Source organism: Heterocephalus glaber, unplaced genomic scaffold, assembly GCF_053883595.1.
Source record: "Heterocephalus glaber isolate CG9 unplaced genomic scaffold, H.glaber_assembly_v1.0 deba00001729, whole genome shotgun sequence".
In the NCBI taxonomy this organism is placed as follows: Eukaryota; Metazoa; Chordata; class Mammalia; order Rodentia; family Bathyergidae; genus Heterocephalus; species Heterocephalus glaber.
This window is the reverse complement of record NW_028258440.1, coordinates 322,875-350,790: the sequence shown is the minus strand read 5'-3', so window position 1 is coordinate 350,790 and position 27,916 is coordinate 322,875. Positions and strand designations below refer to the sequence as shown.

Genomic DNA, 27,916 nt, shown 5'->3' with positions numbered 1-27,916 from the left:
AGATCAGAGTTTAAAACTTCACAGCAGGGCCGGGGATGTAGCTCAGTGGTGCAGCGTCTGACTGGCAAGTGCAAGGCCCTGAGTTTGATTCCTGATACAAAAACAAACAAACAAACCAAACTTCTTGGCAAAATATCACTAGGGTTAAAGAGGGTATTACTCAAAGAAAGGAACACTTCAATAAGATTATGTAACAACCCAAATTTTATCTGGCAATAGATATGCTGAAGGTATAAGAATTTAAAATGTTATAAATAACTCCATGCTAATAAATTTGAAAATAGATGAAATAATCACTGTTTAATCCAGAGAATAATAACAGAAAAAAAATTCTCACACACATTTTATAAGGCTACTATAATTTGATCCCAGCATCAGACACTGGTCATACCCTCCTGTGAATGTAGATACAAAATTCTGAAATAGAATATGATAAATACAAATACATATATGTATATGACCATGCAAGGTATACTCCAAGAATGCAGGATGGTTTTACATTTGAAAAAGCTACTCATATAATTCACAACACAAATAGATTAAAAATGAGGAATCAAATGATCACCATAAATAAGCAAAAACTTGATAAATCTCTCATTTATAATTTTTTTAAATCCTGGAAAACTAGCAATGAAGAGAAATTCCCTCAATGTGATAAAAGTATCTACAAAAACCCTATGATAAATATCACACATAATGATAAGATAAGAATTTACTTCAAAATTCAGAAAAAAGTAGCAATGCTTTCTCTGTTCCCAAGGTCCCTGGAGTCTATCTGCCCTTTTTCCTGTCAGAGCCCACTTATGTTCATTTTCTACTCAGTACTCAGGGTTTTTAGCTATATTTCGCATGATTTTCAAATTGTCATAATTTTCTCCATAAAGATCTTATTGTTACTAGCATTACTACTTCTGTTTGACTATTTGCTTAAGACTCAGTAAACCTAATAGTATAGCAAAATAAATAGGTAAATGTAGACAGATGATAGGAAGATAGGAAAGAAAGAAAACATTCTCACAGAGGATATGATTGCCTGCATAGAAGATACGAGACCCTAGACACTATTAGAACTGACAAGAGCATTCAACAAGGGGGATGAATATATTAATATGAAAAATCAGTCATATATACCAGAAATAACCAATTAGAATACGCTTTTTTTTTGGTACCAGGGATCAAACTCAGAACCCTGTGCTTTTGAGACAGGTGGCAGCACCACTGAGCTAAATCCCTGGCCCAGAATATGCAATTTTAAAAGGTAAGGCATTATTCACAATATATATTATTAGCAAGGAGCTAGGAGTGTGAGTGGTGTGTGAGTAGCATCCAAGAAAACTCTTTTAAACAAGTATCTTTAGGTACTTCATGACACACATGACAGAGTCATGACCACTTTCATTCATTCAATTATTGCTAACAGTCTCGTTACACACAACAGTTTGCTAAGACTTTTATGGAGAAAATTATGCAAAGTTTTGAAAGACATGCCTAATACAGCTAAAGGTCTTCACAATTATATATAAAATGAACATTAAAAGACTCTGACAGAGAAAAGAAGGCAGACTCCCAGGAACCTGGGGAACTGAGGAAACGTATTGGTGAATTCCTTCTTTCCTTTTTGTCTCATATATCCCAGGCTCTGTGCTAGGGAAGCTGGCATCTCAGGAACACCAACAAGCACAGACAGAAAAAGGTCTGTTCTCTCTAGCCAAAGTACCAGAAAAGGGGCAACCTATCAGGATAGAAAACTCTTAACAATAGCTGCTCTGTATTCCATGCAAACACTCACACACAAAATAGTGTGCTCCCACTTCCACACAGGTGGGCAAAGGCGGAGTGGGAAGCCTGGACTTTCAACCCTCTATCTGTAAGGTTTTCCATCCTCCCAACTATCTAATCAGTGTAGTGTCAGAGAGGGGCCAGTGGGCAGCTGGGCATCAAATAAGCTTCTTCTGCCCCACAGTGACAGTGAAGGCCATATGGGGAGCTTGAACTTCCACCTCTAGCTGACAATAACGAGGTGCTGTCCCTTCTCTCACCATTGCAACAAGGTCAGAGGCCCACTAAAATAGAAGATTTAAAGAAGATCCAGAATCTCATAATATAATACCTCAAACATCAAATATTTAATCAAAACTCACTTGTAATACCAAAAACCAAGAAAATCTCACCTTGAATAAAAACAACTGATGGACGCCAAGACTGAGACAACCCAGGCATTAGAATTATATAGCAAAGATGGCAAAGCAGCCATCATAAAACATTGAATAAGTAATTACAAACACACTTGAGAGAAAAGGCAAAAATCCCCCCCCAATAAAATAAAATACACAAAGAAAAACCAAATGGAAATTTCAGAACTGAAAAATTAAACCAATAATAACTCACTGGATACACTCAATAGCAGAATGGAGGAGATGGTGAAAAGAAGCACTAAACTTGAAGACAGACAAATAAAAATTACCAAGTACAAACATCAGAGGAAAAGTAGACTGAAAAAAAAAACATGAACAGACAATCAGGGACCTATGGTACTATGACAAAAGATTCCCAGAATAAAAGGAGAGAAAAAAGGCAGGGATGAAAATATATTCAAAGAAATAATGGCTGAAATCTTCTCAAATTTTGTAAAGGGCATAAACCTATAGATTCAAGAAGCTGAGTAAATACCAAATAGGATAAACTCAAATAAATTTAGGCAAAGGCACATCATAGTCAAACTTCTGAATATAAAAGCAAAGGAAAACAAATCCTGCCAGCAGCCAGGGAGAACGTACACCTTATCTATAAGGGAAGAATAATTCAAATGATTGCAGATTTCCCATCAGAACCTATGGAGATTACAAGGGAGTAGTATGGCATTTTTCAACTGCTGACAGAAAAGAGTTGCCAGCATAGAACTTTACATCCAGCAAAAATATCCTCCAGGAATAACAAGGAAGTCAAGACATTCTCAGATAAAGGAAAACTAAAAGAATTTAGCACTAACACATGAAACTTTAAAGAATGACTAAAGGAAGTGCTCCAAACAGAAATAAATGATAGGAGAATCTGGGAGCATTAGGAAGGAAGGAACAAAGAAAGTGCAAAAAATATGGGAAAATATAATATGCTTTCTTCTTCTCTTGAGTTTTCTAAATTATGTTTGACAGTTGAAGCAAAAAGGAAAATATTGCCTGATATGCTAATGTATGCAAAAGAAATATTTGAGATAAGTTATAAATCAGGGAAGAAAAGAAATATAAACCAAAGTAAAGTTTTTACATTTTATTCTAAAAGGTAAAAGGAGGACACCAGTAGACTGTGATGAATTATAAATGTATAATGTAAGCCTAGCACAACCATAAAAAACCATACAAAGAGATACCCCAAAGACTGCTGGTAAGTCAAAAAGGAATCCTAAAAAAATGTTCAAGTGACCCACAGTGAGATAAGAAATGAAAAATAGAGAAACCAAAAACAGAGTGAACAAAGAGAACATCAAAAATGGATATAACCAAAATGTCCCTCAATGTAAATGGTTGAACAAACTGTAGTGTATACATACTGTGAATTACTCTTCAGCAATATAAAAGAACAAACTACTGGTACACACACCAACTTGGAGGAATCTCCAAAGAATTATGCTGCATGAAAAAGATAATTTCAAAAAGTTGCATGTGCTATGATTCCCTTTGTATAACATTCTTGAAATGACAAAATTATAGAGATGAAGAATCAAATCGATTAGTGCTTTCTGGGGGTTCCAGATGGAGTGGGATGGTGTAACTATAAAGGCAGCATGAGGGATATTTTGTGGTGACAGAATATTTCTGTGGCTGGAATGCAAAGGTGGTTACACAAACCTACACATGCAATAAAATGGCATAGAACTATACATGTACATTATATCAATGTCATATTCCTGGTTTTGATATTGCACTCTGGGTATGTAAAATATAATCAGGGAGAAAATAGGTGAATGGTGCAAGGGGCCCCTCCGTATTACATTTCTATCTTCCTGACAATCTAAGTCATACCGAAATAAAAAAAAATTCACATGTGAGAGCTATGTCACGTTGATAAACAGGAAAACTCACCAGAAAGACAGTGATCACTTCAAATTGATCTGTACATTCTATCCAATTTCAACTAAATCACAAGATTTATTCCAGAAGTTAACAAGCTAATTTACACAGACAGTAAGATTTAAACGGAAGGAGTTAGGCACCAAGAATATGCAAGACAATTTTGAAGAAGATTGATGTGGGCAGATTACCAAGGCCAATTACAATGTTACAACAGTTACAACAGTGTAGTATTGGGTGATGGATAAACAGATAGACTAGTAGAATATAAAAAGGACCTAAACCAACACATATATATCTATGAGAACTAGATATAGGACAGAAATTGATTATAAAGCATGGGGGTATGGTATAAATTACTGAGTAAATGGTGTTAAAATTATGTGAAAAAGGATACAACTAGGTAACTTATTTAAACCCACTCAAAATGAATTAAAGATCTAAATGTTAAAAGCAAACATTTATAACATTTTGATGCAATTACAGAATACCTTTATCTTCTTATAATAGAGATAAATTAATACATACAGAAAACTCACAAATTTTAACTAAAAAGACTGATAAAATGACTGTGTTAAGCATCATAATATCTATAGTAAACCTGACATTATACAGCTAAAAGCTGGGCATGGCGATGTGGACCTGTAGTCTCAGCTACTCAGAAGTCTGAGGCAAGAGGATTATTTAATTCCAGGAATTTGAGGCCAGCCTAGAAAGCATATGAGACGAGCCATACATTTGCCACACAATTGAAAGAGAAACAGCCTCTAAAAGACATAAAATATATGAAGTGCTTCTCTCTTATCTGCAGTTTTGCTTTCCATGGTCTCAGTTATCCATGATCAACTGTAATCAGAAAATATTAAAGGAGTTCTAGATATAAGAATTCATGTTTAAAATTGTTCACTGTTCCAAGTCATGTAATGAACTCACATCATCATGCTCCATCCCTCCCGGGATGTAAATCATTCCTTTGTCCAGCATCTCCATGCCATAGAAGCTACGTGCCATAGTCACTTAGTAGCTGTCTTGGTTAGCAGATCAAGGGCTTGTCTTCTATTAATCCTTGTTTTCCCTAATGTGCCCCCAAAGCACAGGAGTGGTGATGGTGGCAATTTGGATACGCCTAAGAGAAGCCAGAAAGTGAAAAGGTAAAGGTTCCCAATTTAATAAGGAAAGAAGAAGCAATCACATGCCAAGGTTGCTAAGATCTATAGCATGTACAACTTCTGTAGAGTTCAGTATTATCCAGGATATCAGGTACCACTGGGGGTCTTGGAATATATCCATCTTGGATAAGGGGGGGACTACTTCACTAAAAGTCAATTTCTAAAAGACAACCAAACCTAAAATCAAAATGGACAAAGAGTACCACAGACAGCTGGCACAAGAAACTGGAATGATCTATAAATACACGAAAAGATACTCATCCTCATTGATACTTGGGGAAATGAAAAGCAATAACAAAACAATGAGGTACTGTCTTTGCTCATCAGGTTGGCAAAAATTAAAGCTCTAACATTGTGAATGCTACGGTACCATGATAACTCATGCACCATTGATGGGACTGTTATTTGGTAGAGCTACACTGGAGAGCAATCTGCCAATACTCAGACTGAAAGTGTGCATCTTCTTTAACCCACAACTCCTACCTGCTAGAAGGCGCGCACTCCAGAGAATTCCCATTCACTGTACAAACACACATGTGCATTAGTGTTCTCTGCAAGTTATTTGTTTCTAAAATGTACTGAAAACAACCTAAAGATCCATTCATTGGGGAATGAATAAATTACATATGTCTTGCTTGTTCTCTTGGCTACAGCTGAGCAGTGAGAATGAAACAGATCAAAATGTACCTACATGGACTGATCTCAAGACTGTAATATTGAGTTTTTAAAAAGCATACAAAACTAAACCATGTATTATTCATGGTCTAGAAGAAAACACATCAAATTAATGAAAGGGGGTTGATTGGAGATGGATCATAAAGGGAGCTTCAACCTTTCCTTCTTTAATTAATTAATTTGCCATGGTGGGGATAGACAAACTAAACACAGCAGTGTATTCCTACTCTGCATGGCAAGAGCATAAATGCCTTCTACATTCTCCTCTGTACCTGTCTGCATTTTAAAGTTCCCAATACATATGAAAGGTGTGTCAAACACCCAGTTTAATAAACCACCATATGAAGGAACTAGCAACTTTCTATGTGACTTTCCCAGAGCCATTTTCATTTTGAAATAATTCTGCAATAGTGAAGCTGGGTGTCATGGTGCATGCCTGTAATCGCAGCACTCAATGAGGGGGGCGCGTTGCTGAGGCAGGGGGATTGCTGCAAGTTCGAGGCCAGCCTGGGTTACATAGCGAGCCTAAGATCAGCCTGAACTACATAGCTAGACTCTGTCTAAAAGAAAAAAAAAAAAAAGCTCTGCAATAGTGAATCCAAAAGCTGAGGAGCTGTAATGTTTGTTGTCACTTAGGAAGTGTAGGTTTCCAAGGCAAAAATTCAAAGGGTGTCATTTTCCTCTTAGCGCTGGTTCCTGCCGTTTGGGTAAGCTGCCACCACTCTGATCCAAAGATGGGATTCCCTTAGGTTAAACGGCTCAGAGAGAGGGAGCAGGGCATATTTCACTACTTAATCATGCTTTTATTTTTTATAAATAAAAATAAAACCACGTAAAATAAAACTTAGAGTAAGATTTATAGAAACACAGATACCTATGTGCAAATAAATCCCTTCAAGTGTTATCAAACTTTTATTCTATCTTGTCCATCAAGACAGAGCAGATTAACACAATTTAAATATTTCTTAGCTTGTTTGCAGAGAATCAAGGCTTGTCCCTGGCTTTGAGGCTCCTACTCCCTTCACTCAAATCAACTCCACCACTTGTTTAAACTGCTCAAATCTTTCTTCAGCCACATTTCTCAAGTGAGAGTCTTTTTATTGCTGTGGGCATGTTCCTTCTCCTAGCCAGTGCTCAGAATGTTAACTATCTAACTCTTCAATTTCTCTCTGTCTCTTTATCTGGGGGAGAAACTGCATTTCTGTTCCACACAGTTTGGCAAAGGCTAGCAGGGAGTGAGAGATTACAGCCAGATGTACATCTGCATGTCAGCAGCCAGAAGGTCTGGGATGGTGCTTTTTCAATCAAAAGGGAGTAGTCATTTTCCCTCTCTCACAGGAGAGGGCCTCCTCCCTCCCATCAGATATTTGGCTGCTGGATGCTCACTGATTAATTACTGGGGTTGTATCTCCTACAATTGGTCTCATTAATATCCTTAATAACAATTCTAGCATGCTTCTAGCTTATTCCTGAATGTGCTGCTTGGTTTTAAAAGAATTATCCTCCTTTCCCCAAGCATACACTAGAAAAAGAAAAGAAAATAGTTAAACAGAATAAAGCTTAGTTTTAAAACAAAAAGTGACTCCACCACAATGTCTAACACAGTATAAGAAAATCAAGCAGGGGTGAGGGAGTAGTTTCAAGGGCAAGGAAATATTTCTAGTACCTTCCAATCAGGATGGTAAGCTGACCATTTATTCTATTTACATCTAATGTCTCAGTCCTAACTGAAATAAATTTTATGGTGGAAATGTAAAGCAACATAAGCAGCCCTTCTCTCTACCCCATCAGCCCCCACACCCTATCTGGCTGCCCCATGGAGATAGCATATCAAGGTTGTTATTAGCAAATCCCTTTTCTGGCCTGACTCATGACTGAGAATGTCCATCTGTTTTCGAAGATAGATATATGTGGCCTACAATACAGTAACTCCATGAAGTCTAACCTGAAAGCTGCCTCTTGGATAATATTCTCATTTCCAAGGAGCTCAAAATGAAATACAGCTAGTGTTAGAAGTACTTGATCCTAAGAAGTAGAACTCAAAAAAAAAAAAAAAAAAAAAAGAAGTAGAACTCAAAGACCCCCTAAAATCACAAGTACAAGTTGATGGTAACTATTTTCATTAAAATCACCTCTCACCTTTTATTAAGATCACTTGGGCATATACTGGAACCTGATAAACAAGCAAAAGTTCTGTGATATCAGTGACAATTAGATTTACCAAATTTGGGGCCCAATCCTGCTGAAAGTATTTAGTTAAGTTCTGAAAAGCTACCTACCTCTACCCTGCCCAGGCTCATCTTACTCTATTCTCCCACAGAATACAAACTTTGAGGTCCACTCTGACAATTTCAAATTCTGATACAACTGACAGAAGATGTTCACATTCGTAACACACTCTCATAAAGTGTATTTGGGGAACACATGATTCTTAACATGAAAGCTATTCACTAGATCTTTTTTTTTGAACTCTCACTAAAACATACAATGCAAGCAAAAGTAACACACTTATTATTAGGATAATACTTCAATTCATAACTAAATTATTCAGCAACATTGGCACATTAACTATGATTGGTCACCAATTACTTGTTTCATGGCTTATAACCAATCACAATACATCAACTGTGGTTGACAATGGGTACCTTTGTCATATCAATGATTTGCCAGCCACTGTGCCTCATACCTCTACATAGGATTTCCCGTAAGTGTCCAAACAAATTTGTTAATTGACTGAATAAATAAATAGATAAGTAAACAAACAACACAGTGCTTACAACCTCAGATAAGCCCCATATTGCTCTTATAACATTTGTGCATTTAACCATGCCATGCACTGGCAAAAATAATTTTATGTTATGAATAGTAAAGTCAACTGTGATTATGGGCAATTCTCTTGACCAAAAAGCCTAGAGTAGCAAGATGCTTTGCAGCTGTACAGTTTTATTAAGTGTTGTTTAAATAAACATAAAGCATGTTTGCCAGGAGAGGGTAAAAAGACAGAAGCAAATTTTGGTCAGAAAATAGGTACATTCATTATTTTTTTGCATTTGCTCTAAAATGTGCCCCTAAAACAGCAATTACTCTGGGATGTCATTTTTGACCAGCGACAGGAACCAGAAACAGTGACATAATTTGGGCAGGGGTTCACTGGGACATAATATGGCTACTGTGCCTGGAGTCTTTCTTGGTCATAAAAGTTGTAAGAAGTATGACATAATGGTGTGATGGTAAATCACAGCCCAAGCTATTTTGGCTGGCAGAATTTGAAAGATAAATAAACATTACTTCAGGAGCAGAGAAGACGTGCCTAATTACCTCCGCGCCTATGCTAGGCTTCCTGCGGCTTCCGTCGCTCCTAGACTCAGGTGGGTCTACACAGACAGGCTCCACGTGTGCAGGGTCCAGATGGTCCAGGGAAGAGGTTGCGGAGACGGGCAGACCCACCTCTGTAACCTCCTCTCCAGGGAGATCAGGCAGGCAGAACTGAGGGAGAAGGACAGCCGAGAGGGGCCCAGTGGAGCCTGGAAGGAGTGGGATTGGAGAGAGAAGAGAGGCTGGTCCCACCCACTCTGCCTTGGAAGTGGTGGGACGTCGAGGAGCTGATTGCATTTGTGAATCTCTGCAATTTTTACCTCAGGCCAGCTCCAATCACCTCCTCCTTCCCTCTGTGGTCTCCCAGCCTGGCCAAAGTTGTGGCCCAAGTGGGCTTCAGGGCTCATCTGAAGTGCACATAGCCTAAGGATGGAGCCTACTCTTCTTGCTTGCTCTGAAACTTCCATTATTTTGTATTTGGTTTTCTTCTGTCTCTACCCCTCCCCTCGTAAATTGGCTACTATCTCATGGTAGGGTAGAAAATAGAATCCCAGCCAGGCTTCCAATAAGGCACTGGTCTGCCAGAGTTTTTTTTTTCTCATACATAGACCCCTAATCCCATTAATTTCTAAACTCAAGTTCATTTTTAAATTTTGGCAAATATACATAACATAAAGCACTTACCATTTGTGTTAGTTAGCTTTCTATTGCTGTGACAAAATACCTAAAAAAAATTGACTTAGAGCAGTAAGGCTTATTTTTGCTTAGGGTTCCAAGAATTTCAGTGCATGGCCAGCTGGCTCCAGTGCTCTTTGGCTTGTAGTAAGGGAGAGATCTCATGGTAGAAGCGCATGACAGAAGAAAACTGCTCACTTATGGCAGCCGGGAAGCAAAGAGAGCCAAAGGGGAAGGAACCGGGACAAGATATAGCCCCCAAGGCTGTGCCTCCACAATCCATTCTCTTCAACTAGGCTGCATCTCCATGGTTTCCATCACCTCCCTATGAAGCCATTAAATTATGACTCCATCAATGGATTAATCCGCTGATGAGGTGAGAGCCCTCTTGCTGCAATCACTTTCTAAATGTCCCACCTCTGGACCTTGCTGCACTGGAGACCGAGTCTTCAACACATAAGCTTTTGGGGGACATTTCATGTTCAAGTTGTGACATGATTACAACCATTTTTTTGTCTGGTACCAGGGATCCTTGCGCTTGTGAGGCGGGCGGTGGCACCACTGAGCTAAATCCCTGGCCGACCATTTTTAAATGTACAGGTCAGGGACAGTCAGTGCATTTGCTATGTTTTGCCACCATTACAGCCATTTATCTCCAGAAACAAAAACTCTGCACCCATTAAAAGATAATTTTTCATTTCTCTTTTTTCTAACCCTACTCCTGGCAACCACCATTCTACTTTTTGTTTCTATTCATTTAACTATTTTTGGTACCACAATAAGTGGAATCATACAGTACATCGTCGGGCTTTTTGTGACTGGCTTATTTTACTCAGTGTAATGCCATTGTGGTTCATCTGTGTTGTAGTATGTATCAGAATTTCCTTCCTTTTTAAGGCTGAATAGTATTCTACCATATTCACTACCATGTTTTCTTATTGAGTCATCTATCAGTGGACATTTGGGTTGTTTTCATTTTCCGAACTTTTGACTGAACTATGAAAACACTGGGAATGAACGAAGTGCTGAACCTCTCGAGTGTCTCATCCTCTGCTCTCCACAGTCCTTAACTTTGACCAGCACAGACTCCGTGTACACGGGTTATACAGATCAGTTGCTAAGCTCTTGGCATACTTTGTCATATTCAAACTTCACAATAATACAGTGACTCTTGTTAGCCCCACTTTACAGAAGGTTATAGTGATTCTCAGAAAAGCTAAGCAACTTGCTCAACATCAATAAGAAGGAGGGCTAGGATTTTATTACCTACTGAGGCTTGTCTAAAAGCTCCTACTCTAAACCACTACTCTAGCGCCGACACAAAGCGTAGGGGGCCTTTGCCACCAGTTGCTACCTGCTCCAGTTTGGTTTGAATTTGGGCTAGTTTTTAAGAAAAATAAAGCTGAGTCTAAGCACTGACAAACCATTGACTACATGTGTCCAGAAAGGCCCTTTGAATCCCTAAATTCTGCCCTACCCACACCCCTTCTCACTCACACACACACACACATACACACACACACACACACAGACTCCAAGTTCTGAAATCACTCTCCTTTTGGAGGTTTCAAGATTCTTGTTGCTGTTTAAACCAGGCAGAGAGGATTACTAAGATGCTTGGATTTGTTTTAACTTTATCAGTTAGCAGCAAGAAGACTGACACAGAAGATAAGGGACCTGGTTTGTGTTCTTTAACTTTTACATAAGCTATGTGTCCCATTTCCTCTTCTGAGGCTCTCTACTCTTATCTATCATGAATGCATTACTTAATTGCAGAGATGCCCCGCATTTTATAATGCTCAAAAAATTAGGGTACAGGCTGTTGGTGGATATTTACTTGTTGGTGTCTTAGAAGCCTGAGTGACATGAGGTTCCACTAAGGGGAAAGGAAATCGGAGGGATTTTGAGACTGAGACTGGGGTTTGTGTGTTGGGGAGGTATCTCTGGAGGAGAGAAAAGGCCCAGTGGGGCATGAAAATGAAGCCATAAAAAATAAACTCCTTGAAGGGGTTGAAGGGAGGGCAGGGGAAGGGGGAAAAATAAGAACCAAGAGAGACTATGTAAAGGTGCAAATTTCCAATGATGAATGTCATTATACTGTATACCTAAAATGTACCAATAAAATCAAATTTAAAAAAATCAGTTATCTAAAGCTCAGGGGCCTGAGGGATTGGGTAATACCAGAGGAGAGAAGAGAAGAGGAATGGAATAAAAGGAAAAAAAAAATCCTTTGCCTCAGTTTTGCCAGGAGCTGGTTAAGTCCACAGTTCTCTCTGACACTGCCCCAAAGACTGGCCAGAGTGACCATGAACATGCCAGTACTCTGGGCAGCAGCAGGCCCAGCTGGGTAAACAGAAGTGCAAGAGCAAAACAAGCTAATCAATCACAGCTTGGCTCCAGCCTGCCCTAGTCCCCTCCTCCTCCTCCTTCCTTTCTAGCTCCCCTGGGTCACACTAGCAAGCAAGTGGGCCCAGGTGTCCTTTGATCCATAGGAAGGGTGAGCTCAGCTCCACCTGTGATCTGCCCCCAGGGCTCCTTGCAGGGAGCCATGAACTTCACACATCCAGCTGCTAATGGCAAAAAAGGCAGGCAGACATGGGACGCTTGAAAACGTTAAGGCTGGCCTATGGTTAGGAGAGCCCTGGTTGAGTGACCTTCAGAGTTATTGAGACCAATGAGGCATATTTTCTACCTCAAGCACTAGAGCATGGGTCACACCCTGTACTAAGCACATAGAGCCCTGTCAATGTTGAGTTCAAACTCCATCATTGGCCCTTTACCTCATTGCTTATTTTTTCCCACACTCCTTGTGCTTAAGTGAGGGGCTCCCATTTTTTTGAACTCCCATAATTTGAGATCCTTCATCCTGATAGTAAATGGATATATCACCCACTGCTATGCCATCAACCCCCAGAGGGCTTCGTTCAACGGGGCCACACAGTGTCATGTTCCACTGGGTGAAGATCTCCTTACTGCTGTATCCCCAGGATTTAGAATGTGCTAACACATAATTAGCGCTGATTAAATACTTGGGTGAATGAATGAATTGGCATTGTGTAACGGTTAAGAAATTAGTCTCAGGAGTCAGAGAGGCCAAAGTTCCAGTCCCCGTTCTACCAATTTGACCTTGATAAATTTACTTATCTTTCCTTGGCCTTCGTCTCCTTGTCTATAAAATAAGAACAAAACTATTAAGTGAATTAAAAAGGGATAATGCATATAAAGCACTTAGCCATTGCCTGACCCAAAATAAGTCCTCAGTAAAATGTTGGCTTTGATCTTATATACCAATTTCAGGCAACTGACCCAGCCAGGAGTGCTGAAGTGAGGATTCTGTGGTCTCATCCTGATTGCTGGGAAAGAGCATGCTAAGACTATGGGTGAGGATGGGGTAGGAGTGTGAATGTACTTGGCTAGTATTTTCCCTCTCTGGTCTGACCATAGAGATGGCCAAACCCTAACCTTTCAGAGTAGTCTTTGAAGTGCAAAAGTATATTGCATACATGCAAGTAGCTCCTATCAACCATGAAGATCTGGGGAGAAGAATTTTTGTACTTAGTGGCCACTTTCTCTCAGAGTGAGGTCAAGGGTTAAGGGTTGCCTGCCTACTAAACCATCCAAAGAGTCTATTACTTGCAAAAGGGCTGGAAATAGCATTGCAATTCTTTAACTAACACCTTCCTAGGCTGAGTCTGCTGTCAATGGAGAAGCAGACCCCAATGAGCTATTGTCCCCCACTATTATTCCTAAGTGGAGTCTTTGGATCTGTAAGTAGAATGGCCTCTTTACCATGTACTTCAGTTTGTTAAATGTCACATATTATATGTCATACGTGTGAGATTTGATGTCACGTAACCAATATCACACTCATTTCCAACCTTATTTGAACTTCAAAAGATATGTCAGACGCATAGGCCCCACTTAAGTGTGTTGCACTTTTGATCAACTGGTACCTGATGGCCAAAAAGACTTAGAGGTTCATGTATGTTTAGAAATGGAGCCAAGAAAGGGAAATTTTGACTAAAAGTAAACGAACTCGTCTTGGAAAGCTTGAATTCAGCTGGGCACACAAAGCATATGAGGTCAGAACCAGTCTTAAATTCTGTATCTGAAAATACTCCTGTGACATCTCTTCCGTGAGTCTGGACAAGTCCTTGGGATCTGAAAATGTGTGAGCCAGGAAGCCCCTGGGAGAAAAAAAAATCCCTCAGAAAATCTCTCCAGAGAATTAGCTCCCAACAAAGCTATGGGGCAGACTGTACTGTGAGGGTGGAGTTGTCACCTTTCACTCCCCACACCTTGAGCTTGAGTCCCCAGATAATGAACTTGCTCATGTGTATTACACAAAGAACATCCTACTCTGCAGAAATACCTCCATCTTGGCCTCCAGTGGAGCACTTAAATATATATATATATAGCTTTGGTAGTTGACATTCCTCAAAGTCAGAGAATTTGGACAGGGTACCTCACGGAGGCCTTAGCAAACAAGAACATGTGCTTCAAACAAGTAGATTCCATCTGGCAAGGTAGTAATAGGGAGCAGATTTTGAGTCTTGTCTCAGGGCCTGATGTCCCCCACCCCTCATTGAGGAGCCAGAGACCTCAGAGATAGCCTAGGACTTGGGGATATTAGAAGACAAGGGAGACAAATGTTTACATTTTGCCTGGAGCTATGCTGGGCAGCCCTCATCTCATAGACCCTCTTATCCATCAAACAGGAGAAACCAAGGTGAAGGAGTGCCTTCTGTTTCATCTGCCCACTTGCCTCTCTTGCAATGGAAGTGCTAAACAGTGCCTGTGATTGATTATGTTTGACATAAAGGTTAGACCCATTCTTTACAAGCTGCTTACTGATAAAGAATTTGTGATAGTTATTTTCTAAATAGAGGGGATTTAACCAAGTCTTTTTCACCTGACACCTGGGATAAAACTACAAATATCCTTTATGAATACAGACATTAAAACTCTCAAAAATTTAATAGGAACCAGGCACAGTGGCATGTAACTGCAGTCCCAGCTCCTTGGGAGGCTGAGACAAGATGATCATTTGAGGCCACAAATTCAAGCCCCAGCACTGAAAAAAAATTCAGAATGGGAAAAACATTCATAGGAACAGAAAGCATGCCGAGTTTAAGGGAGGGAAGAATGGAAAATGACTGCTTAATGTAAATGGGGTTTCTTTTGGTTGTGATGAAAATGTTACGGAACTACAGAGTACTGATTACTGCACATTACACACAACTAAATTGCATTTTGAAATGGTTCAAATGTGAATTTTATATTATGTATATTTTATCACAATAATAGAAAAAAATGTAACAAAACACCAGAAAACTGAATCCAACAACATATAAAAAGGATTATGCACAAGGACCAAGTAGGATTTTTCCCAAAAATGTGAAGTTAGTTCAACAAAGGAAAGTCAATGCAATATACCACATAAACAGAACAATGGACAAAAATCACACATTCATTTCAATAGACTCAAAACAAACATTTGACCAAATCCAATATCCCTACATGATGCAACAAGCTAGAAAGAGAAAGTTACTTCTTCAACTTGATTAAGAACCTCTGTGAAAAACTCACAATGAACATCAAATTTAATGGGATAAGACCGAAAGATTTCCGCCTAAGATTAACAAGAAGACAAGGATATCCACTCTAATCACTTCTGTTCAACATTATTTTGGAGGTTCTGATCACAGCAGTAAAGTAAGAAAAAGAAATAAGAGGAATCTAGATTGGAAAGGGAGCAGTAAAAATATCTTTATTTGCAGATGGCATGATCTTATATACAGAAAATCCTGAATAATCAACAAAAAATCCGAACTAATAATCAAGCTCAGCAAGAAAATATAACCATTAATTATATTGCTATACATCAACAATGGACAACCTGAAAATAAAATTAAGAAAATAATTCTATGATAAAAGAATAAAAAACTTAGAAATAAATTTAACAAAAGAAGTGTAAGACCTGTACACTGAAAACTACAAAGAGATTAGAGACCATAATAAATGAAAGATATTCCTTCATGGATTAGAAGACTTAATACTGCTAAAGTGGCAGTATCCTCCCAGTTGATCTACAGATTCAATGCAATCTTTAACAGAATCTCAACTAGCTTTTCTTGCAGAAATTGACATGTTGATCTTACAATTCATGTGGAAAGGCAAGAGACCAAGAGCTAAAATTATAAAAACTAAAATTCTTAGAAAAAAACATACGTGTAAAAGTTCATTGCCTTGACAAAAATGTATAATAGATATTGTGAAATAGGAAGAAAATGTTCAAAGGGGAAGGGAAACTAGGGAGGGAGAGCAGGGGAAAGGAAAGAAGGGAAAGAAAAAAATGAGAAAAGAAAGAAATAATGGGAACAAAGATTCTGTGAATAGGGAGGGGTGGAGGGGTGGAAGGGAGGGAAGGGGAATGGGAAAAAATAAGAACTAAGATGTATCATGTACAGGTACAAATTCCCTATGATGAATGTGATCATAATGTACACCTAAATTGTACCAATAAACTCAATGAATAAAAAATGTTGATTACCTTTAGGTATCAGATTCTGAAATAAAATACAAAAAGCACAAGCAACAAAAGAAAAAAAGAGATAAACTGGACCACATGAAAACTGAACACTTTTGTACTACAAATTTTACCATCAAGGAAGTGAAATGATAATATATAGAAAAGGAGCAAATATTTGCAAATCATTTATCTGACAATGGACTTGTTTGGTTTATTTTTGGGTACCAGGGATGGAACTCAGGTCCTTGCGCTTGTGCAGCAGGCAGCGAAACCACTGAGCTAAATTCCCGGCCCTGGACTTGTATTTAGAATATATATGGAATTCTCAGAATTCAATGATAAAAAGATAAATAATCCAATAAAAATGGGAAAAGGACTCAGTAGGTATTTCTTAAAGAAGATATGCAAATGACCAATAAATACATGAAAAGATGTTCAATATTATCAGCGATCAAAGGAATGCAAGTCAAAATCACAATGATGCAACACTTTACATCCACTAGGATGGCTATAATAAAAAAGATAGGCAATAACAGATGTTGCCAAGGATATGGAGGAACTAGAACCCTCATACCCTCCTGGTCGGACGAAAAAGGATGCTGGTATTTTGGAAAACAACCTGCCACTTATTCAAAAGATTAAACACAGAATTACCATATGACTCGAAAATTCTATTCTAAGAGATATGAAAGCATTATGTCTACCCAAAGACTTGTAAATGAATGTTCATAGCAGCACTAAAGATAATTCAGCTCTAAAAAGGAATGAAGTATTGGTTTATGCACAACGGGGATAAACCTTAAAAACAGTATGCTAAATGAAATAGGCCAGACACAAAAGGACACTGCTATGGTTTGAATGTCCCCTGAAAAACTCCTGTTGAAATATAATTGCCATACCAACAGAATGGAGAGGTAGGATCTTTACTGGGTGATTAGGTCATCAGAGTTCTGCCTTCATGAATGGCCTAATGCCCTTATTGCAACACTGGTGGCACCAACCAAAAGCCTGGATGGGATCAAAGGGAAAGACAGGTTGCTTCACTATTGCCTGCTGCTTTGCTGCCTTCTCCCTGCCATGCCATGCACTGTTTCTCCTCTGTGATGCCCCTCTGGCATGCTGCCCCACCTTGGAGCCAGCTGACTATGGGCTGAAATCTCTACTAACTGCCAACTGAAATAAACCTTTCTTCCTTTAACTTTAGATGTTAGATATTTTGTCTCAGCAATGAGAAAAATAACAAAAGCAGATTTCTAGAAAAAAACTCACTTCATTAAGAGATCCATTTAAACAAACATTGACTTTTTACAACTAATAGTTAATTTGAAAAACTTTAATATGTTTACTTTGTTTTGATCATTGTGTATAATAATTGCAATAATTTTAATATTAGTATTTAATGACATGGAAAATGAACATTAATTTTAATTTATAAGCATATTTTTATTACAAATAAGTCTGATAGGGAGTGCATTATAAGTCATGTAGGTACAGAACTATATTACCTTAAGATAAAATTATCCAAAGGAAGTGGGCTAAAAACAGAGATTCAAGGAATAAAATGTTAAATGCTTAAAAAGATCCTGTTCATATGCTAAAAATAACAGTAAATCCTCTTTGATATTTAGTGTCACTAAATGCATTTAAAAAAGTAAAGTACCAATTCTACCTATTTATTTATTCACCTATTTATATTTTTCAATACTGGGAGACATGGGAGCACTCTACTGAGCTACATTCCCAGGCCTTTTTTATTTTTTATTTTGAGACAAAGTCTCTCTAAGTTTCCAGGTAGGACTTGAACTTGTGATCCTTTTGCCTCAGCCTCCCTGTTAGGATTATAGGCATGCACCACCATGCCTGTTTTCAATTTCATTTTAAACCCTGATACTTACAATAAATTGGAAAGAACATTCTGGCAAACATTTATATGTATTATTTAAAATACAGGATAGTTGTTAAAAGGTCAAGGAGTGCTGAGAATGGCATGATGCCATTTCCTTGGTATTCTTGTAAAAAATGAAATAATCTCAATCTAATCCTAAATTGAGTGACATGCTACAATTTAGCTGCTGACTTGTATCTTTAAAAGAGCGTCAGTATCAGTTCAAACCCAGCCTGAGCAACTTAGTGACTTAGCAAGATTTTCTCTTGAAATAAAAAATAAAATAAAATAAAGGGCTAGGGATATAGCTCAGTGTGAAGGCCCTGGGTTCAATTATATATATAACAAAAGACAAAGACAGATGGAGGAGCTGTCACAGACTGGAGGAGACTAAGAAAGCATAACAACTCAGTGCCATGTGGGATCCTGAATTGGTTTCTGGAATACAGAAAAGACATTCGTGGAAAGACTGGGCAAATCTGAATAAATTGTACAGCTTAGTTCACATTATCATACCAATGTTAATTTCCAGGTTGTGATAAGAGAACTGAGCTACGGTCAACTCAGTACATAATAGGAAAAGTTGGATAAAGGTGTTAGAGGAACTCGGCACTTTTTTCCCCAACTTTCATATAAATCTAAAATTACTTCAAAACAAAAAGTTAAAAAGAGTCTCAGGGAATTCTCAGGCACAAAACCTTTGAAGATCATTGAGTTGTGTGAGTCACAGTGTCCATAAGATAAGAAGCAAAGCAATGCAACTCTTCCCGCCACCAGCACCCTCACTGCGGGCCTGTGCTATAAGGCCGTCAGCATCCTCTTGCAGGGAACAGCAACAAATACAGCACATTTGTTTCCCTGTGGGTCTGCATCTTGCAATATGATGATGATTACATCTTTCTCAAGGGCAAGTGCTCATTTTGTTTTCTTCTGGAGAAGAGTTTTTCTGGGGCTGGAGGCATGTTGAGTGGTAGAGTGCTTTATCCCCAGCACCACAAAACAAAAGGTATGTTTTTTTCTGATTATAAGCCAATATAAATTTCTTATAGAAGTTTTAGAAAACAAAGATAGCTGCAAAAAGGAAAAAAAATGCCTGCAATTGCACCAGCACCCTGAGTTTGTTGGGCTATTTCCCCCTACCTTTTCCCATGCCTCTATATATGAGTTGTGAAGTTTTTTCTTTTAATAGAAATATTAATCATCTTGTTTTAATTATAACTTTTTTCTTTACAGTTATAATATAAGATTACATCTCCACGTCATTCCAAATGTTTTTCTCTAATATCATTTTAAATCATGAGATAATATTCCTTTGTGTGGATGGACCAAAAGTGCTTTGCTGGACCTCTTATTACTGGGCCACATACTAGCTTTTTTCACTAACTCATCAGCCCTTTTAGGGTTTCAGGGAGTTTGTCTCACCAGGATCTCTGCATGCAGGGGGGATACTTAGGCTGAGTCAGATGACCCACCTACATTTGTGACTTATTACATTCCAAAGAATGTGAGGTTTCTGCCCTACCAACACATAAGCTGGCCTCAGAATATTGCTATTCCTAATGGCTGATAGAGGACTGTGGTATTACTTCACATCTCTCTTTAGAAAAATGTTTTTGAGTATATGGCTAAATATATATGCATATATAAGTTAATATATTTATCATTTTATGTTTGCATATATTTATACTTTACAAATCATGTCAATGTATTAGATACTAATAATTGTGGACAGTGTATAGCATATACAAAAGTACAAAATTATTTATAAATTAAATGTGCATTTATGATTGTAAATTAGAAACGGCTGGGCTGGGGATGTAGCTCAGTGGTGCCATGCCTGCCTGGCAAGAGCAAAGCTCTGAGTTCGATTCCTGGTACTGAAAAAAAAATAGAAACAGGCAATCCTGGGTCTGCCTCATGTGTGCGTGTGTTTCACATCATAAAGTTGATCCAGAAAAATAGAAAATAGAAATTTAAAAGTGACAAAATAAGCAGGCAATAGAAAGGGAAGTTCTAATATTTTGTTTCTGCACCCTAATGTGCTCATTTTTGAAGATGACCGAATGGGGAGATCCTCAATGTGATCCATCTATTTGTTTAAAAAGAATGTCACTTTCCCTAACACCTTCAAATTGCCCCTGACCAAGCCCTAGGGCAGGAAGCCCATCTTGAGCCCTCTTGGACCCCTCCAGGCATTGCAAAGGGGACTCCTGCAGGGGCCTACTGACCTCCGTGCCATTTTCTGTGTTGTCTGTTAACTTGAGATTACTGGATCCTATAGCAAGAGGCAGGCCATTCATCAGCCTAGCACTTTGCACTCTGTTAGCCTTCATTGTTCAAGACCATGATTTGTAGACCAAACATTGGCCCTGGAGTCAGAAAATCTGGACTTAGTCCTTCCTTTGCCCCTTGCTTAATTGTATGACCTTGAAGAAGCCAATGTATCTCTCAGAAGGAAACCATCATGTGCTATAGGAAGCACTGTGACCTGGCAGAAGAGACAGGGGCACCAGAATCATCCAGACCTGGCTAAATCTCAACTGTGGCACTTGGGTGCTGGGCCATTTGGGTCAAGCATATCTTCTCTCAGCTTCCACATTCTCATTTTAAATCTGGGAATAGTGAGTGGACTGAGAATGTAGCTCAGTGGCACCACGCTTACCTGGCAAGCACAAGGTCCTAAATTCAATCCCCGGTACTGAGAAAAAAAAATCTGGGTATAGTAATAACACCTACTACATGGACTTGTGAGGTTCTGTGAAAGTTACGAGAACGGTACTCAATAAATGTTTGCTACTTCTGACTCATTTAGAGGTAAGCAGAATTACTGACTATCAGAATCCTCAGAAATTATCTCTCCTGCCTGCCGTGGTGGTGCACTCCTGTAATCCCAGCATTCAAGAGACTGAGGGATTGCCGTGAGTTTGAGGCCAGCCTGGGCTACACGGTGAGACCCTGTCTCAAAAAAACAAAATTTAAAAAAGAAAGAAAGGAAGAAAGAGAGGATGGAAGGAAGGAAGAAAGGAAGGAAGGAAGAAAGGAAAGAAAGAAAGAAAGAAAGAAAAAGAAAGAAAGAAAGAAAGAAAGAAAGAAAGAAAGAAAGAAAGGAAAGAGAGATTATCTGCTCTAATTTCCTCACTTCCTCACTCCACAGATGAACACAATGAGGACAAGATGAGGGAAGGGGGCTTGCCCAAAGCCATACCCCAAGTTCTGTTTCTTCTATAAAGTGAATGGACCTCCCTTCACATTATAGTGCTACTGCTATTGTCAAGTGAAACTTCCTTAAGCAACCTCCTAGCTTATAATAGATACAGTGGTGCCTTGGTTCTTGAACTTAATTCTTTCCACAATACTGGTCGCAAACCAAATTGCATGAGAACTGAATCAAACTTCCCCATCAAGTCAACATTGAACCTAACCATTGAATTTGATTCAGTTTTTGTCCAATTGGTTTGTGACAAGAATTAAGAAAGGAATTGAGTTCATGAACCAAGGTACTACATGATTCTGGAAAAGATGCCTGAGGTCGTGTTTATCACCCACTGTGGAGTTTGCAAATAAAAACATTTTGCCAAACACTTCTATTTATGAACCAAATTGTTCACAAATAAAAGTATTTGTGAACTGAGGTACCACAGTATCTAGTAGATTTTTTTTTAAATTGGAGAAAAGAAGGGAAGAGGAAAGAAGGACAGAGATATGACCCTAAACTAAGGCCTACCAGCTATATAAAAATGTTTAACTCTCCAGAAGGAATTTGAGTGCAGTAACGTTCATATTTATTGAGAGGTTACTACAGACTTGGTATTTTTCTAAGCACTTCATATACATTCATGTACTTAATTCTCATAACAACTTTACAATCCCCATTTTACCGTGGAGAAAACTGAGGCTCAGAAAGAACTTGCCCAAGGTTATTTAGTAGGAGAGCTAGGGTTATAACCTATGTAGTCTGGCTAGTGAAGCAGTTTTCCAACCTCAGCAGGTGTCAGAATCACATGAAGAGCTTGTTAAGACGCAGATGGCTGGGGTCGTCTCGAGTTTCTGATTCAGCAGGCCTGAGATGGGCCCCAAGAATTTGCACTTTTAATAAGTGCCCCTTGACAGTAATGCTGTTTTGATGGACACAATATTTGTACATACAGAGTGGCTTTTTTGTGGTGCTGGGTTGGAATCTAAGGCCTTGAGCCTGCTATGGAAGTGCCCTACCACTGAGCTACACCCTACCCCAGTGTGATGTTTTGATTCATGTATATAGTAGGTGGCAACCAGCTGCATATCTATGTCCTTGAACATTTTATCATGTCTTTATGTGAAACCATTAAAAAGTCTTTCTTCTAGCTTTTTGAAATGCGTAGTATATTATCATTATGTAGTCTCCCTACTGAGCAATAGCACACCAGAACTTACTCCTATCCAACTAGAATTCAGCACTACCCATGAACCAAACTTGCCCCATCCCCTCCTAACCCTCCAGTCCTGGTAACCATTTTACTCTCAACTTGTGTGAGAACAACTCTATATTTCACGTAAGTGAAATCATGCTGCGTTTTTCTTTCTGCACCTGGCTTATTTCACTTAATGTGATGTCTTCTAGGTCCATCTATGTTGTCACAAATGACAGGATTTCACGTCGCACTGTCAACCACCTTCCTACACTCTGCAGGTCATTCCCCTGTGAAATCCTTCACTGACTCCCTCATAAGCTTTAAGATAAAGCACAGATGCCTCCTTACAGCAGCCAGGGCATTTTGTGATCCGAACTTACTTAGCTTTCTAATCTCATTTCCTTCTGAAGCCTCTATATGCCTTATGTCCACTTTCCAGAGTGATTTTTCCACTTTCAAATTGTACTAGAATGCACCAGAAATTCTACCTTCTAGCTGCGTTCACTGCTCCTTTTCTGTAGGATGCTTGCACCCTCACACACTCCTCCTGCCAACCACAATTGATAAATCTGTGTGGGATTCAAGTCAGCAATTACCACTTGCCACAGACCATGCGGAATTACATTTCCTACCCCAACTCCAGGTTAAAGTGAGGGGCCTCCTTGGGGTTCCAGCTCCCCAGCTGTCCCTCAGTCAGAGTCCTGCTCTCACTATAATATCATTCTGTATACATTAGTTTCCCCCATAACCGTGAAAGCTCTGTCTTATTCACCACAGTATCCCTAGTGCCTTGACACCTGGTAAATATTTGTTGAGCGAATGGGTAAGGTTGATAGCTGAGGAACATTTCAAGAAACAAATAACAATAACAAATAACAATATTAAAAGCTGCTTGGTGGCTGAGGCAGGAGGATCACAAGCTCAAAGCCAGACTAGATAACTGAGTGATATCCTATGTCCAAAGAGAAGGGTAGCTCAGAGGTTGCCTAGCATGTGCAAGGCTCTGGGTTCAACCTCCACTACTTAAAAACAAAAACAAAAAGGCTTGGTGAAAATATGCACTCAAAAAAAGCAAGCTGCCTCTTGCTCTAGGCTGCCATAGAGGCATAGAACTTAGGAGCATTCTCTGTCTCATTGCCTGTCTCCCCCTCCCACTCTTTCTCCCCCTCCTACCCGCCTCCAGTAGTGGAGACACTCTCCTCCATTCTTCAGACTATTTGTCCCGTCCTTCTGCTCCAGGCCCTGCTTATCAACAGACTGCCATTAAGGGGACAGAGCCTCCTTCACACAGGCAGCCCTGCCTGGCCAAACCTCCAGACCGTGACAACTCTCGTTTGCAGGAGGTGGTCCCCAGACTTCAAAAGTAGAGAAGTTTGGGAATGGAAAGAGAGGTCTAGAAGCATCTTTTCTGGGTGGTATGGATTTCAATTCTCCTTCTGGATTGTGGCTTATTCTCATTAGCAGAACTTTTCAAGCCTCTTAGAAGAATAGAATGAGATCTCTAATCCCAAATAAATCTCTCATTTTTTTCTCTTTCTGAGATAATGAATGCTGATTGCCCTTATGATTTATGAGTTATATGAATAGAGATTGTTGAGCTAAGATCTAAGAAGCATCAAGACAAGCCTGATATTTATAACTTCCTCCAAAGACTGGCCTCAAATTTCATCAAAAGATCTGTGGGGCAGCCAAAGCAAACAGTAGGGGGAGTTATACTTTGGAAACTGAAGTTGTGAGCTAGGATCAACCACCTCTGGGAGAAGTTCCAATAGAACTTCACTACACAAACAATTACTATTACAACAAGTGACAACAACAGCAAACCCTGGAGAGAAAGGAGAATCTGATTTTCAGCATTGCCACATATAATATTCAAACTGTCCAAAAATTAGGAGATTTGCAAAGAAATAGCCCATACACAGGGAAAAATCCAATTAATAGAAACTGCCCTGAGGAAGCCTTTTTATTGGACTTTTTAGGTAGATATAAATCATCTATTTAAAATATGTTCAAAAAGATAAAGGAAACTATGGCTAAGATGTAAAGGAAAGTATGAGAATGCTATCTCAATAAATAGAAATATAAACAGATATTGTTTAAAAATATAAATCTAGCGGGGCATGGTGGTGCATGCTTATAATCCCAGCACTTGGGAGGCTGAGGCAGGAGGATTGCTGCTAGTTTGAGGCCGGCCTGGGGAACATAGTGAGCTCAAGGACAGCCTGAACTACATAGCGAGACCCTGTCTTAACACAAAGCAAACAAACAAACAATAAACCTGGAGTTGAAAATATAACTGAAATATTTACTAGACAGGGCAATGGCAGATTTGAACAGGCAAAAGTCAGAATGGGCAAAATTGAAGATATTGTTATTATCCAGTGTGAGAAACAAAGAAAAAAGGCAGAGAAATGATCAGAGCCCCCAGAGATCTGTGGGACAACCATCTAGCATACCAAAATATACTTAATGGATATGTCAGAGGAGAGAGAGAAAAAAGTAGAAAGAATATTTAAATAATAGCCAAAATTTCACCAAATTTGATTAAAAATATTAACCTACACATTCAAGAAGCTCAACCAACTCCAAGTAAGATAAATTCAACAAGATCCACTCCTAGACACAATATAATCAAACTGCTGAAAGCCAAAGGCAAAGAGAACCTCCCAAAAGAGACACTGAAGTGGTCCATCACATACAAGGGAAACTCAAGGAGATTAACAGTTAACTTCTCATCAGAAAACATGGGCTTAGAGTGTGGCTCATGGTAGAGCCTTGCCTCATATGCACAAGGCCCTTGGTTCAATCCCCTGACCACAAAGAACACACACACACACACACACACATGTCAGAAGACAGTGGGAAGACATATTGAAAGTACTCAGAAGAAAAAATAGTCAACCAAGAATTCTCTCTGTTAAAACAATTCCCCCAAAATGAAACAGAGGGCCAGGGATTTAGCTCAGTGGTTCTGTCACCTGTCTTGCAAGCGCAAGGTCCCAAGTTCAATCCCTGGTACCAAAAAAAAAAAAAAAGAGAAATGAAATATTGCCAGGTAAAAAGTGAGAGTGCTTGTTGCTAGGAGACCCACACTACAAGAAATGGTAAAGAGAATCCCTCAGGCCAAAATGAAAGGACACTACATAGTAATCTGAATGTGAATGAAGAAATAAAAAAATAGTACTGGTAAATGTAATATTTAAAGGTAAATGTATTTTTATAACTCCTTTTTTGCATGTGATTAAAAGAGATGACTGTATAAAGCAATCATTATAAATCTAATTGATTTAGTATATTAGTGACTGAATACATGATGTATTAAGATGTAATTGTGATGCCCATTGTACAGATGAGGAAACCAAGACATGAGGAGGTTGTGTGCCTTGCCCAAGGGCACATCACAGTCAAGAGGCAAAGAGAACAATTTAACATATGCCTGCCTGTTTGCAGAGCCCATGAGTTTAAACTCCTTGCTGTTCTAGGTAAGAAAGAGCCCTGGGCCTCTACACATGGCTTCCAGATGAGGCTTCTGAGAGGAAGCTTAAGACATCCTGCCAAGAAGGCTCCTCCTTCGTGGACTTCTGTTGTGTTTCCCACAGTATCCAAAGCTCAAGGCTGAGCACACAGCAGTTGCTCAATAATTTCAGCTGTATTGAGTTCCTCCAAATGGCCTACATACTTCAGGGACATGAAGGGTTATGTATGTTTAGTGAGGAAATGGCAAGACTAGATACCATTCCCTAAGAGCCTCCCATCGTGCCAGGCATGCTGCTAAGTGACTACGTGTGTCCAAGTTATCTAAGTTCATCCCTGTAAGAGTGTGTGAGTTAGGTATTATACGTATCCTGCTTTGTAGAACTAGGAAACTGAGGCACCAAGCATTACTAACTTATACAAAATCTTAGAGCTAGTAAGTGACAAAACTGGAATGTGACTGCAGACAGTCTGGCTCCAGAGCCTATGCCCTTTCCACCCAACCGTGTCAGGGTCGGTGAGACTTTCCCAGCTATAGATACTGGTTTCCAAATGAGAGTGTTGACACACCGAGCCAGGAGTGTGCTTTCAGGAGTGCCAGAAAGGTGCCTTCTCCCAGTGTCTTTTTATTAACCCACCCACTTGCTGGCTGATGTTTGAGTTTTTTCAGTTAGAAATGTGTTCCTTTGTCTTAAGACTCCTGATTCCTGAAATGGAGGTCTAAAATAGAGCATATAAGCCATTATGGCATTCTTTCCAGAAAGATGATTTTATTGTGCACACATAGAGAGCCAATGGAAGATGCAATGCCATGGTGGGTGGGTGGGTGGGTGGGGGCAGGCAGGAGAGCATGAAGGCCTGAAGTCTCCATGGAAGAGAAAGCAACAAGTTAGAGAGCTGAAAGAGACAAACCTTACCGTTTTGGAGAGGGACAGCCTTTGTCAAATGCCAGTCACCGCTCTGGAAACTCATCGTCGTAGCCAGCACTGAGTTTCTGAGGAGGAAAGGCTTATGGGGGGAGCCTTTGGAGCAAGGTTCCCAGGGACGACTGGCTGCTGAAAGCCCTAGAGCTGTCTGTTTATCCCCGAATTCACTCAGCCAGCTATGAGTTACTACTCAGCACACATTTCTCTAATTGTCAATCCTGTAGCTGCTACCTGGGAAACAACTCCCATCAGACTGTAAAGTGACAACTTCGGGATGAGGAAAGGGTGGAGCAGCTTTGGGCGTGGAGGCTGCTGAGAGCTCCACTTTGCCAGCAGCCAAAGGAGCAGCAGTGGGGGAAGAAAGAGCTCCTGACTGAGCCTCGCTCTGCCCTTGATGGCTGGGTGGCCTTGAGTGAGTCTTTCTGGCTGGTGTTCTCCTCTCCCCGAGTTTCACTCACTTTCTGTGTGCTGCCAGCACCTTCTTCTGCACCTCTCCTCTGAGCTACAGAGCTGCTGTCCCAGGCAGGGCCTAGGTCCCCTCCAGATACAAAAGAAACTTGCCAAGCCAGGGCTGGTGGTGCACACCTCTAATCCCAGAACTGGGGCGGGGTGGAGGCACTAAGGCATGAAGGATCATGAGTTCAAAGTCAGCCTGTACTACATAGCAAGGCACTGTCTCAAAAAAGCAAAAACTAAAAAAAAAAAAAATTAACATGATTTAATTTTTCACATCTGTCTATAAAACAATGAATATTTCTATAGTCTGACTTCAAAATTCATGCTCTGTCCTAGTCTGTGTTTGAATTC

General features: G+C 39.5%; 1 protein-coding gene across 1 annotated transcript in view; it reads right to left on the bottom strand.

Moving 5' to 3' along the window:
* Positions 1 to 27,458, bottom strand: part of Plac1 (placenta associated 1) — a 176,512-nt gene extending 149,054 nt beyond the window's left edge. The window contains exon 1 of the mRNA XM_004921149.4: positions 27,101 to 27,458. The gene's annotated coding sequence lies outside the window, so the exon portion shown is untranslated. The remainder of the gene's footprint in view (positions 1 to 27,100) is intronic.
* Between the last annotated feature and the right edge of the window lie 458 nt (positions 27,459 to 27,916).